Below are 10,437 nucleotides of genomic sequence, written 5' to 3' on the forward strand. Positions count from 1 at the left end.
CAGGGGCAGTGTATGACACATGTGGGGGGGGGTTACACAATTGACGGGGATGGATGTTTGAATATCTAGAGCCCATGAGCCCACAGATGGCAACAGTGGAACTGATATCCCCACCCATGGGCAGTTGCCACTGTGCCTTCACGGCCCAGGACGGGGCTATGCTGGGGGCTGTGTAGGCCAGGCAGCAGGCATGCCCGTTAGTTGTGCCACTTGTGCCTCAAGCTGGCATAGGGGCCCAAGAACAGCTTCCCGGATCTCCCTACGCACCACAGTCCGGACACTACGGGGGGTGAGTGGTTGTTCTCCTCCGGCCACACTTGCAGAGGGGGGATGAGCCCCATCCCCTGCAGCGCTTCCACCCGCAGGTGGCACAGGGCCACTGGAGGAGGGTCTGGCCTGGGCACTACTGCCAGGTGCACTCGCCAGCTGAGAAGGGAGAGGTGGGTCCGCTGGAACCCGCCTTCCCTGTCGTCCTATGTTTTGCATTATGTCATGACAGTTTGGGTTAGTAACGTACAATACCATTCACAATTAGTTGTAACAGCATACATTAGTATTCCCATTAACCAAACACCCAGATATTCAAACCATTGAACAGCAAGCATAACACATGCATATTTTGAACAGCAATACACAGTCCAACAACATGCAGGGTTGATTGATGGCAACAGGCCATCAGGTTTGGATGTATGAACAGGGCAGATGCATCAACGTACATGCAAATATATATGAACCAACAGGACAAATGTCCAGGGGTGTTAATTGTGATTGCACATACCAATTTCACGTGGAATGGATTATATGTGGTTATAGGGTAGGGTGAAGAAAATTTAATTAATAACTTCAAATACCAATACATATGCTGTACATTTCTAATAGCTGCAGATATATACACACTACAGTTCTGCCTACAGTTTCCTATGTGATAACTACTTCAAGTTGGTGATAGGAATGTTACTGCTACATCAATATACATTTTCATTTTTATTCATACACATTCATATCTGGCTCTGTTCAGCTACATCATCCTGCTACATTTGCTTTATATAGCTATAGACAACTGTGGATGTTTGGTATTTCAGACAACCATACTATCTGCATATTACAGACTGAGAGCAACATATCCAGATTTTGGGATACACATTCCCGCTGTGGTAACATTTTCAACACATTTTACAGTTTGGTTCTGCTTGTCACATTCATTTCATTCTGTACTGACTGCAGTATACTTTATTCAGGAGTTATTACTACTTTATTGGTGGATTCATAACTCTTTCTCACACTCTCTCACTTGTTTTATTTTTACAATTCAGGATTCTAGGCTTTATTGACATGTTTTACCTGTAGTTATAACAATCCTTTCCAACAGTCTCACTTCTGTCATGTTTCTGTATTTCAACAAGGATATATTTCACACATGTGTTTTACTCAGCTTCTGCAACTATACTTTTCAGCCTGCTGCAGGTTATGTACTATTATATTACAGGTGGGACATCTTTATTTAGACTTTATTTCAGACTTGTTTCATTTTTCTGTTTGGATTACAGACTGCATCACACTTTTGTAATCAAGCAATACTTGCAAACCCTCTTACACTGTTACTTGCACATTTTATTACTTAGTGACTATACTGCACTCTTTTGCTAACTGTCATACTTATATATTTATTTACAGTTACAGGGAGAGGATTACTGACCTGCCTGGTGGTGCAACCGTGCCAGCCTATCACCATAGGCTCTATGGTTCTCAGAACGGACACCTGCAGTTGTAATATAAATAAAGTAATATTGGAATACACATCTCCATAATATCAGCTAGGTTAATTTCTTACATAAATAATTAGATGTAACTTACTCAGTAGTGGGGCGTTGGGCATTTGCCGGGCCTCCTGGATCCAACAGTTCAGTTGGTCCTGCTTCCATCTCTTCCGGTCCACATGGTGGTGATGGACCTGCTCACCAGTCCTTGGTATCCCTGTGGCACTGGTGAGATTATGAGCCAACCGGTCCCACGCCTCAGCCCTATATGCTCCCCACAGGACCTGGCCCTGCATGAGTTGGGCCTCATGATTGTGGACAAGGAGCCAAACCATATATTTGGACTCCTCAACGCCCCACCTCTGTGCTTGAAAGCAACTACCCTCACCTACACCTGATATTCTGGCTGCAAGTTGGTTCTACAATCAGTTATGCTGTGTATTCCCGCCTATGAGGCTTATATATGCCGTTTTTCCCGCACTTATCTGTGATTGGCCAATTTGGAATTGTATCAGCTTCACAAAACCTGCTTTGTCATGCTCCTCTTTCTATTCATTCCTATATATATGCTATTACTGCATTTTTAAGTGCAACTGTCATGGCTTAGTGGTTCAGTACCTTGACTATGGTGCATGGTATCCTGGGTTCGAACCTGGCCACTGCTTTTTATATTTTATGACTATCTACACAGGCTAGGAGGTGTGTCTGTGTAAAGGCAGTTTTGTTACAGCTTGCTCAACGTTGCCCGTCGGTTAGCTTGTTGGCGTGGCACGCAGCTCCGCGCAAATGGGTTATGCTGGTTTACGTGTCATTTGGCTGTCAGCACGCATATTACGCTCAGCTCAGCTACAGGCACACAGTTTCAGCATGTTAAAATGCTGCTTAACCCTGGGCACACATTTTACACCTGTTAAACCACTGTTCATCTACGGGCAGATGTACTCAACTTGTTAGACTGTAGCTCAGCTATAGGCACATCTGGCATTTTTTTTTTATTATCTCACATTTCTTCAAAATATATGGCCCATTTCATTACATTTTACATAAAATCTAATTTTATATGTTTACATGTATGTCAGGGACTTGTTTCGTGCTTATTTCACTAAAAAAAAAATTGATGTTGTGGGGGCTCGAACCATGACTGCCTGCTCTTCAGCTGACGTCTCTACCGCTATGCTATTGCTTCTTGGCTTACTTTGCATATTTAGTTCTTATATGCTTTTCCACTGACTGCTAACTGTGGCTAAGCTACGGGCATGGCCGCGCAAACAAGTGCACTCACGGGCAAACATCTTTACAATTTAAAAAAAAATTATAAGATGTTCATTTCTACATTTTATGTTCGTAGTCTGTGGGGGCATGTGTTGTGTTGTGTTTATTCACATTTACACGGGCTCTGTTATGGGGGTTTACTTTCGGGACTTTTACTCTTCTGGGGGCATGTCCGTTTGTAGGGCTCGGCCTACGGACATGCCCCCTACTGTCTTCCACGGACCGTGTAAGCCTTAGGTGTGATTCAGCATGCCCTCATGCATATGCATGACATGCTGACGTCACACCGTTTAACTGCAGCCTCCGTGTAAGCCTTGTAACTCTTACACGGAGGCTTTGTGAATCCTGCCCATAATCTTAGCAAGACTTCCTAATGCTATATTTCTTACTGTTTACATTACAGTAATTATTTCTATTCTTCCATGTGCACTCAGAAGAATACTTCGTCATTGAATATATTATTTACCAAGGCCTTTATGCATGAATCTAGCACAAACTTTTACTTAATATTAAGTTTATTTATCAGAAATGTAGCTAGGGTGGGACAAAGGGAGCAGCCTTCCTGGGTGAAAGATGTCAGGGGGCATAATCAGCAGGGGCTGGTCAGGTGCTAGTACAGTACAGTCAGGTCTAAAGTGCCTCAGCACTTGCTGGGTGGCATTTAGACTATAACAAGCTTCTTGTTACGTCTGTAGCAATCAATTCATTAAAGTTTACATACAAGAAGCCTCACTTCATAGGAAAGGACTACGTTTTTGGCCCTCAACTCAGTGGAAAGTTATTTTGGGGGGGGGGGGCAGTCCTCAACATACTTGCACAGGGCACGATGAAATGTGTCTACAGCTCTGTGTTTTATTCATAGGTTCATACATAAATACTACACTAGTTGCTCTTGTGGATCATTTTAAGCCTAATCAATTTCGTAAAGGTGAGAATAAAATCTGTACTTCATGTTTGTGAAGTAAACAACTTTAACCATTATGCCAGCTCACAACCTGCTATAAATTCCTATTGTTGTCCAGTTCAGGTCAACAATTATCTTCTATGTTTTTCTGTGCATTGTATTTCTAATACTATGTACTTAATTATTTTATGTAAGCTACTACATAATTTTATTTGTATTTGCCAGTGTTGTGGCTAAGAAGGGTTTTGTATCAGCCCACTCTCTTGGTTAGCAAAGGAATAACTAAATAAATACATACATACATACATACATACATATGATAATGTAAAATAATTCAAGAATGTAGGAACAAGTGCCATAAAACTTATGTAAACACAGTTCAACAAGTCAGAAGTGACACCAAACTCAAGCACAGGTGCCACAAGAAAGCAAATATAGTATAACAACTCAGACGTGACACAAAATACCAGCACATGTGCTAACAGTAAGCAAAGGCATTAAAGTAAACAAAAATAAAAATAAACCCAGGCATAGTATAAAATCGTCTTGTGTGGATGGACAAGCTGCTGTGCTTGGCACAGCTATTAAAAGGAGAGTGGAGTTCAGGCTTCCCTAAGTAGGATGATAAGAACAGGACCAACTGGCTACGCTAAAGCATGAGTTAATTAGTAAGATGTTATACAAAATTGTTGCTTTACATCAGATTTGCTTGATAGAAGATGTAAACAATAAGGCGATCTAGTCTGCTTTTTAAAAGCCTTAATGTTTTTGCTCCAATCTATCCATACCTTCCCCTCCCTTTTCCTCCTGTCCCATGACCTCTTGAATGCCTCTGTGGATTTCCTCCTAACCACCCATTCCAGCAAATCACTTCATGTTTCTTCAGTCCTCTTTCTGAAAAAGTGCTTTAAGATATTCTGAGAATAGTTAGTCCCTATAATCTGTTGCCTGTGCCCCCTCAACCTGCTCCATCTTTCCTGTTCTAAATGACCCCTCATATTTATCTGACATCACCTTGTGTGCTACTATCATATCCCCATGTCTTCTCTAGTCTCAAGTTTTGATTAGCTGTAGCTCTTTTACACTCTGATCATATTGGAACTTTCAGGTAGCTTTTCCATTGATTCCTTTCAGCAACTTGTTGCCTTATCCCTTAAATGGTCTCCAGAACTGAAGGCTGTAGTCAAATTGTGGTCTGACTAAAATGCTGTGAAGTGGAAGCATTACCACTCTCCTTCTAGAATCCATCTACCTGGGGATACACCCCAGTATTGTACTGCTGCTGCTCTTACTTCCTTCTCACTTTTTCCCAGTAATCCAATACAGGTGGGAACAAACTCCGCATCCATTTCTTATTCTGTTATCATCAGTTCTACTCCCTCAGCTTATACTTCACATCATTATTGCTGTGATCCAAGTGCAGTACTTTACATTTATTCAAAGTGAACCCCAGATGTCACCTTTCTGCCCATTTATTCAGTCTTTCCTACTATTTTAACAGGCACTTTCCCACATTCACTACTGTTGGACCTATGTTTGTGTCATAATTAAAGAGAAAACAGGTCTGTCAAACGTTGACTTGTTTAATGAATAATCCTTTCTCCACAACGAACAGCAAGCAGACTAAAAACAGAAAGCAGACTCGAACCCCTTGTGAAAGCAAGCATCGCTTGTGTTACATTGGTTCGAGTCTGCTTTCTGTTTTTAGTCTGCTTGCTGTTCGTTGTGGAGAAAGGATTATTCATTAAACAAGTCAACGTTTGACAGACCTGTTTTCTTGTTTTACTAGTTTATGTGAACTTTACGTTACACAAGTTCATAATTAAAGAGGTTGACCCTGTTTTTGTTCCCTCAGATAGATACATCTGATACAGATACACAGTGAAGGACAATGGACCCAGCAAAAGTCATAGGATCATAGGACATTACTAGGCTATTGACCCTGAGGCCCTTATAAGCCTAGCCAAGAGTTTAGACCATGTTTATAGGCTCATCAGAAGTTACTAGGCTATTGGCCCTGAGGTCCTTACAAGCCTAGCCAAGAATGTAGCCCATGTTCCAACAAGTCAACACCCTATGCCACTGTCCAGCAGGAACATAGGTGGAATCCCAGGGGTGTATTTTCTGTTCCCCATCCAGCTATCCAGGTTGCACTTAAAAAAGGTTTAATGAGGTACTCTGCTTTACGTGGAGAGGGAGTCTATTCGAAAAAAGGGAGTCTCTGGGACACAAATGTGTCCTGCCAACAAGTCCTATTGATGTCACAGATCAGGTTGAGGTCATGCGTGTGGGTTACTCGAATGGAGCCTGACTTTCAGATAGGCAGCAGTCCCATCAGGGTGGGGTCTGAGATTGCTTTGTATGCCAGACAGAGGTCACCTCTGAGGAGTATGTAGGAGACTGACTAGAGGGACAGGGCTTTTAGCCTATCTGTGTAGGGTAGATGTTTGAGGTCCTGGATTCTCCGAGTGAGAAATCTCTGTCGTCTCTCCAGCTGCTGCATGTGCTTTGTGAGATACATGTCGAAAGGGGTATTGTATTCAATAATCGGTCTTATAAGGCAAGAATACAGGGATGTTATGACCACCTTGTCCCTGAATGAGATGTCCTTACTAATGAGGTGCACCATGTAGAAATCTTTCCATACAACTGAGGCAATATGGTGGTCAAAAGTCAGTTTTCTATCAACCTGGGTGCCCAAGTCCCTCACGACTGATTGCGTGCTTAGTGTCTTATTATCAATGTGATAATTTGTAGGGACATCATTCTCCCAAAAGGGATGATGATGCATTTTGTGGCATTCAGTTTGAGGCCATGTTTCTGGCACTAGTCATCTGTTTGGGTGAGACCTTTGTGGAGAATGTCCACATCACTAGAGGACTGATGACAGCATCCAGCTTGCAGTCATCTGCAAACTTGGTCAGCCATAGCCCATTAGATTTGGCCTGCACCTCTGAGAAGTATATCACAAATAACAGAGGTCCCAAGACTGATCTCTGGGGCACACCACTTGTTATGGGTCTACTACTTGAGGTGGATTCCCCTATTTTGACGAGGTTGGTTCTATCAGTGAGCCAGATTGCTACCCTTCTGGTAACATATGGATTGATTCCTAGTTGAGAGAGTTTATCTATTTTACCTGAGTAGGAAATAGTATTGAAGGCCTTGGCCAGGTCAAGGTAGGTGGTGTGCACCATCTTCCCCTCATCTAGGGCCCTGGGGACTGTCTCAAAGAAGTCAGCCAACTTTAACAGGCATGATCTCCCCTTAACAAAACCAAATTGTGTGGGATAAAGTGTCTGGTGGTTGCCAATGTCCTTGATGGGTCTATAATTTCCTGAATTGGTGGACGCTCCACCTTTGTGCAAAGGTATGAAAGTAGCTATCTTCCACTTAGCTGGGACAAAGCCATTACTCAGGCTTTGGTTGAATAGGGTACCTAATGGTACAGCAAGTTCCTGCCTGAGTTCATGTAGGATGCAGCCTGGGATGTTATTAGGTCCCATGGAGGCTGTATTTTTTGCCTTTCAGAAGACAGTGATGACTGGCTCCCTAGAGTTAAGAGGAGGGGTCAGGTACTGGTGATGTCCTGTTTTACTGATCGGGGGACAGAGGAGAGAAGTTTTCACTGAAACTGTCTCCCATCAGGTTGGCTGTATCTACAGGGTTTGTGTATGTGGTGTCCTTGACCACCAGTTCTGAACAGATCTGGGTGCTCCCCTTGAGATTGCAGACATATTTGAAGAAAGTCTTATGATTGTCTTTAGTAGATGTGGCCAGTTTGGATTCAAAGTTGTCTTTGGAGGATTTCACTAGTGCTCTTATTTGCTTGTTCAGGCTAATGACAGATTGCTTCCAATTACAAACCTGCTCCTTCTTGGTTCTGGACAGCAATTTTTTTCCCTTTTATTACAGAGTTTATTTATTGTAGATCTTCACCAGACAGGTTTACCCTTCCTTGAGGAGGATGATTTCATCCCGTCTGGTATTCCTGATTCCATGCAGCTATATAAATGCTTATATAGTACTTTGGTGTAAGTTTGGACATATGTGCCAGTTTCTCTGGAGGTAGAGGGGGCTGTGACTCTGTTTATACCTTCTCTCAGGAGATTGTAATCAGCTTTAGAGAAGTTTTTTTTGTTTGACCCTAGGTGGGAGGGGGGTAAGGGGAGATGGTGACTGCTTTGTGGTTGTATCTTACCAGGGATAATGACACTGTAAGGATGCTGACTTGGTTACTCATGTTGGTTAATACCAAGTCCAAGATATTTTCACCTCTTGTGGGGGTGTCAACAAACTGGTCCAAGGAATTTACATTGATGAAATCAAGGAATCTCTGAGCATTTGTGTTTTGGCATGATTATTTTTTCCATATGGTTGGATAGTTAAAGTTGCCCAGGAACAGGGTAAAGGGTTGAATCTTGATAGATTTGAAGAGGTCCAGATAGGTGGAGTGGTCATCTTGAGTCAGAGTTGGAGACCTGTAGGTAGCTATGATTTGAATAGGGGTCTTGTCAACTCTTAACTGCACCTGGAGTGTTTCCTGTGCATCATATTGTTTGACCAGCCTAGAGGTGTGTATGTCTTTTATATATATTGCGACTCCACCTCTTTTTGTTTTGCTGCCCGTGGCTTAGGGTCTGAATGAATGGTAGGATGAGTAACCTGGTATGGCTGGGGAGCTCTCTGCAGCTTTGAACCAGGTTTCTGTGACTGCACAAATGTCAGCTTCTTCCATGGTTAAAATGCTTGCAATGAGTGCAGTTTCATATTTAGAATCTTAGCATTTAGCAGCATGACCTTTAATTTATGCTTTGATGAGATTTTCATGTTGGTAATTTTGACCTCATGGCATTGCCTAAAAAAGGCACTATGGGGGAGGCAAGAGCCTTTGTCAGGAGCCTGATACCCAAGGGAGACAGATGCAAGCCATTTCTGGCAAAGTATCATGGCTTGTCACTCATGTCATCCCAGGCTGTCAGGTACAGGATCCCCTTTGAATGACACCAGAAACTAATCCAGTTGTTAAAGTCAATCATTTTCTGTTTGTATTGAGGCATCATTCTGGGTGATGGTAGAATGCTGCTTAAGGCTAGGGACATACATGCCTGGGACACACACTCAGTGAGCTAGATCATGTCTCTCTTCATATAGTCCAGGGAGGTGCATCTCAAGGCATTCAATCCAACATGAACTATGACGGAGGCATAACAGTATCTGTTGAGAGACTTGAGTGCATTTGTGATATGACGGATTATGGCACCCGACAAACAATTAACTGTGACTGAAGTCCCTATGGTGCTTCAGTGATCATGTTCCTAATTACAGACATTGTTCCTCTCACCACAACTTTCTGTCCTCTATCATTCAACAATAAAGGTGTCCACTTCCTGAGTTTTAGTTCTGTTCTCAGCCCCTCCAGTTTTTCTATCAGCCTCCTGTGGGGGAACACATAAAAGGCCATGCAAATATCCAGGTAGACATCAGCACTAAGGAGTTTAACAGTGTTGGTAAATTTGTGTAGTTTGAACACAGAGGTTCAACAGTTAAAGAGTGAACTCACTCAATTGGTTGACCTGCTATCTCAATCAGACAAGTCTTTACTGTGTGGCCAGGAGATTGGTTCTTCCTTTCAGAAAGAACTCGCCTCTGCTGGACCAACGAATGAAATGGATTGTTTAATTTTCAATTCACATCCCAGGGCTTCATGAGAATTCTGAGATAAATTGATGTCCAGGCTGCATGGCTTCCCTCACTGAATGGGTTTCCAGCAAAATGCTTTTACTTCTAAAGCTGGAAGAGTGAGGCTTCTAAATCAGGTTCCGTTTATTCTAGAATCATTAACTCTGTGACTTCAGGCAACACTGCCTGTAATAAGCCTACATACAATTTTACAAACCTAGAACACTTTAAAAACTAGTCAGACTCCTATGAAGGAAAAATGTTTTTAGCAATTCTTTTAATCATTCCAAAAACTTTAAAATTGCGAATATGGCTATGAACTCTTTAAAAGATGGTATATGTATATTCCTTAGAGAATAGGTTATTTAAGTTGAAATGTTTAAAGTTAGATAATATGTATTTAGAAGAATGCATCAGCATACAGCTTGTACCACAGGGCTTGTGTGTTTTTAAGTTTCCTAGTGGGTTAGTCTATGATGATGATATGGTGAAGGACTTTACCAATTTGTTCGATAAGTTTGATCTTGAACTTTTACAGCTTATGATAAAATACAAGTGTAATCCTGATAGGCTTTTGTATGAAGCTGATAGTCTGAATAATTTTATTAGAAAGTATTTACTTTATGAATATTATAGGAACACCAATGAAAATATTTTTATCAAAGTTGACCGGAAATGTGATGAAATTATCAAACAGAAAGATAAGAAGCTAATTAGGGACTTGAAACAATATGCTGATGGGTTTGCTTGCCCTCTGAAGTTTTATAAGAATAAAAATAAAGGCAACAATACTTTAACAAAAAGCAGTTATGACACAAATAG

The sequence above is a fragment of the Protopterus annectens genome, chromosome 2.part1, assembly GCF_019279795.1.
Source record: "Protopterus annectens isolate FY-2018-M chromosome 2.part1, PAN1.0, whole genome shotgun sequence".
Lineage (NCBI taxonomy): Eukaryota > Metazoa > Chordata > Ceratodontiformes > Protopteridae > Protopterus > Protopterus annectens.